Here is a 4,770-nt window from a genome sequence, read left to right as displayed (position 1 = left end):
GAACAGCCAGGCTGTTTTGCAAAGTGGCTATGCCATTTTGCATTCCTACCAGCAACGTGGGAGGATTTCAATTTCTCTACATCCTCACAACACTTGTTATTTGTTGTTTTTTGTTTTTGCTTTTAATAAACTAGTGAATGTGAGGCAGTATCTCCACATTGAGATTTTAAAAGTATTTTTGGAACAATTACTGATTATAAATTATAGGTTGTAGAATAAATACTAATTGGGGGACAATTATTTTATGATTATTTTAATCAGTAAAGAGCTTTCCAAAGTTCAAAATTCAGTTATTTCTGAAGTGATTAATGAGTGTAATTAATGGAGCATCACTATCTCCGACACTAGCCTTGTTTTATGACTTCCCATAAGTATCTAAATCAATTATATAACTCTGGGGCGCCTGGGTGGCTCAGTTGGTTAAGCATCTGCCTTCAGCTCAGTTCATGATCCCAGGGTCCTGGGATTGATACCCACTCCGGGCTCCCTGTTCAGTGCGGAGCCTGCTTTTCCCTCTCCCTCTGCCTGCCACTCCCCATTTGTGTGCAGGAGCTCTCTGTCAAATAAACAAATAAAATCTTTAAAAAAATTTATATAACCCTGACAATTATACAAATATCGGAAGATTATATTTCTGATGGTTAAGAACACAATCTATAATAAAACCACCGACAGCTAGACATCCAGAATGACAGCATATGGAAAGAAAAATTTTCACTTTTGATAAGAGAACAGAATATAACTACATTTAGACTTACTTGGGGTTTTTGCTTTAGCTTTTTTCATTACTAATGAAAGCCTTTTTTTTTTAGATTTTATTTATTCATTTTACAGACGAAGATCACAAGTAGGCAGAGAAGCAGGCAGAGAGAGAGAAGGAAGCAGGCTCCCCACTGAGCAGAGAGCCCGATGCGGGGCTCGATCCCAGGACCCTGAGATCATGACCTGAGCCGAAGGCAGAGGCCTTAACCCACCCAGCCACCCAGGCGCCCCAAGAATCCACTAGAATATAAACCCAGGATCCTTAATTAGCACAGACTAAGACATTTAACAGCACAGCAAATGACTAAATATTTTTATGACCTCTTTCCTATGGTAGGTTGAATGGCTCCCCCAAAAGACATCAACTTCCTAATCCTTGTGAATGTCATCTTATACAGCAGAAAAGGACATTGAAGATATGGTTAAGAATCTTGAGGGTGCCTGGGTGACTCAGTTGGTTAAGTGACTGCCTTCAGCTCAGGTCGTGATCCTAGAGTCCTGGGATCAAGTCCCACATCGGGGTCCCAGCTCCACAGGGAGTCTGCTTCTCTCTCTGACCTTCTCCTCATGCGTGCTCTCTCTCACTGTCTCTCTCTCTCAAATAAATAAAATGTTTAAAAAAAAGAATCTTGATACGGGGAGATTATCCCTGATTACCCAGGTAAACCCTAAATGTAATCACATGTATGCTTATAAGAGAGAGTCAGAGGGAGATTTGACACAGAACTAAAAAGCATTAAGGCAGAGATTGCAGTGATGTGCCATAAGCCAATGAATGCTAGCAGTCACCAGAAGCTGGAAGGCATGAGGAATGGATTCTCCCCTAGAACTTCCAGAGGAGCCCAGCCCTGCTGATATCTTGATTTTGACCCTGTGGATTTGATTTCAGGCTTCTGGCCTCCAGTACTGTGAAAGAATTGATATTTGGGTTTTATCTATTTTTTGCCTATTATGAATAATACTGTGATTGAACATTTGCATACTGACTTTTATGTGACATTTTTTTCATCTCTACTGTATGTATATCTAGGAGTGGAATTGCTGGGTCATGTGGTAAGTTTAGGAGCTGCCAGACTATTTTGTAGTTGATTTTAGACTTCTGGCCTCTAGAATTGTGAAAGAATAAACTGAAAGAAAAAATAAATTTGTTGTTTGAAACCACCAAGTTTGTGGTGATTTATTATAGCAGCCATAGGAAACCAATACACACACTCTCTGAAAAAAAAGGTGAAGTAAAAATACTTAGATTCTAGAATTCTCCATATAATCTGCCTAGCAATCAAATATCAGGGTAGAATAAAAACAAGTAAGTTCTCAAGCAATTTATCTCCTAGGCACTCTTTTTCAGGATGTGCTCCACCTAAATCATGGAATAAACTAAGAAAAAATACACAAATGAAATCCAGAAAACATATCCAACCCAGGAAAAAGGCAAAAGGAATTCTTGGGATAAAAAAAAAAGAAGGGGGATGCCTGGGTGGCTCAGTTGGTTAAGCCGCTGCCTTCGGCTCAGGTCATGATCCCAGCGTCCTGGGATTGAGTCCCACATCAGGCTCCTTGCTCAGCGGGAGCCTGCTTCTCCATCTGCCTCTGCCTGCCACTGTGTCTGCCTGTGCTCACTCTGACAAATAAATAAATAAAATCTTAAAAAAAAAAAAAAGAAGGAAATCCAGGAATGGCAACTGGGCTGCAACTCTAGAGAGTAAGCAATCCAATTAGAAACAACTTGAGGGCTCCTGATGGGGCTGGGTGGCTCAATTGGTTGAGTGCCTGCCTTCAGCCCAGGTCATGATCTTGGGGTCCTGGGATAAGAGTCCCATGTCAGGCTCCCTGTTTGGCGGGAAGTCTGCTTCTCCCTTTGTCCCTCCTCCTGCTCATGCTCTTTCTCTATCTATCTCTGACAAATGAATAAGTAAAATCTTAAAAGAAACTAATAAATTTCTGATGTGTTGAATTGGCAGATAATTTTAGTGAGAGTCTATTGAGAGTTGTAAGAAGAATTTGGAAATGTACAAAGAAAAGTAAGCAAACAAAACTAGACAGTTATTAACTTTAGGATAGACAAAAATAAAGAAAACATAATCCCATTAGTCTGAAATGCTCAGCTATGAACATGCATAATAACCTAAATATAGATTTTTGATTTAACAAGCATTGTAAATATTGGATGTATGGGGGAGGGAAAGCAGAGGGGATCATAACATTTGATAACTAAATCCTTATCTTCCATAACAGGAAGTCAGTAAATAAAGTCTAAAGTTGAGTAATCAAAAGATAACAGTAGATACAAATTCCTTACAAAAATGGAAATATGTAAATAATAGAAAAAATAGCTAAAGCAAATTGAAAGTTGTTGCTTCTGCAGTATTGATCCTGAGGGATTGGGGTGGGATAAGGCAGGGAAAATACCTTTTTGTTGTAAGTCAATTATCACTATTTTTAAAAAATACTTTATTTATTTGACAGAGAGACAGAGAGAGAGCACAAGCAAGGAGAACTGCAGGCTGAGAGAGAGCAAGAGGGAGCAGCAGACTCCCAGCTGAGCAGAGAGCCCCACATGAGACTTGATCCCAGGACTTTGGGATCATGACCCGATCCAAAGGCAGATGCTCACCTGACTGAGCCACCCACACACCCCCAATTATTACTATTTAACTCTCAAAACAATGTCCATGTTTTATTTTAAGAAAAATAAAAATCAATTAACATATAAGAAGTACACACACTATTGAAAGTTAAATGCCAGTCCAAACACATGGGCACTGATGTTGCTTTGGTGAAATCCAGATTAACTATTCTTAGAATATAAAAAATAATTTTAAAAAAAAATTTTTTAAAAATTTTTAAATGATTTTATTTACTTATTTGACAGACAGAGATCACAAGTAGGCAGAGAGGCAGGCAGAGAGAGACGAAGAAGCAGGCTCCCCGCCAAAATGTAACAAAACTTAACAAATGTCTATTAGACCTTGGCTGTCTCCATTAGACTTGGTCTTGAGGTCAGGAACTGTAATACAGCCTATCTTTTCACTGCCTGGACCATAGTCAAACACCCAACAGAGTGTGATGAAAGTGAATGCATGTGCACTGAGAATAAGAACAGATAGGTGGGGGAGGTAGCAGTTAATGAACGACCGGTGATTTGGAATCAGAAAGAATTCTGAGTTCCTTCTCTGTCACTTATTAGCTGTACGAGTACAAACAATAAACCTACTTGACCTATGTATTGATAAAATAGTGAGAAATAATAGTTCCTATTTCAGAGAATTGTTGTGAAGATTAAAGGAGACTATGCATACAAAACCTCTCATAGAGTCAGACACATTGTAGCTCTAGATAAATGGAAGCTATAACTCTTACCGAGTGGAGACCCTTGAATTTCTTGCATTGACCCAAATGACCATTAATATAAACATTGTTTAGGTATTTTCTGAGGAAAAAAAGAAGAAATTAGCTTTTTTTGGTCTACTATGTACTAGCCACTTTATACATATTATTATTTTAATCTTCACTCTAATAGTAATCATTATTATCTCCATTTTACGGGTAAGGTAACTAAGGTAGAGAAAGGTTAATTTCTTTCCAGTCCTCATATATTTATTGAGTGACTACTTTGTGTAAGGCTGTGTTCAAGAAAACTAAGAAAACAACACTGAATAAGACAATCCACAGTTCCTAATGAAATGCTACATTCTCGCAGAGTAGGGAGACAATACATTGACAACGTAATCACAGACTGTAATACATTATGAAGGAATTAAACAGGGTCTTGAAACAGGAGTAATTTACTTTAGATTAGGGTGGCCAGGGAAAGCCTTTTAAAAGAGAAAGTGGAGCTGAGTTTTGAAGGATAAGAATGAGTAAGTCATGCAAAGAACCAAACTAAAAGAGATACAGGCAAAGGGTATAGCAAATGCAAAGGCCTGGCTGCAAGAGAGCACTTAGAAGCTTGGGAGCATGGTAGTGAGCTATGTGGTTTGTACCTGGAGTTGATGTTGGTTACAGGCA

The sequence above is a fragment of the Lontra canadensis genome, unplaced genomic scaffold (assembly GCF_010015895.1).
Source record: "Lontra canadensis isolate GAN:19392208 unplaced genomic scaffold, GSC_riverotter_1.0 scaffold3, whole genome shotgun sequence".
Taxonomy (NCBI): domain Eukaryota; kingdom Metazoa; phylum Chordata; class Mammalia; order Carnivora; family Mustelidae; genus Lontra; species Lontra canadensis.
Note: the sequence above shows the minus strand (reverse complement) of the source record.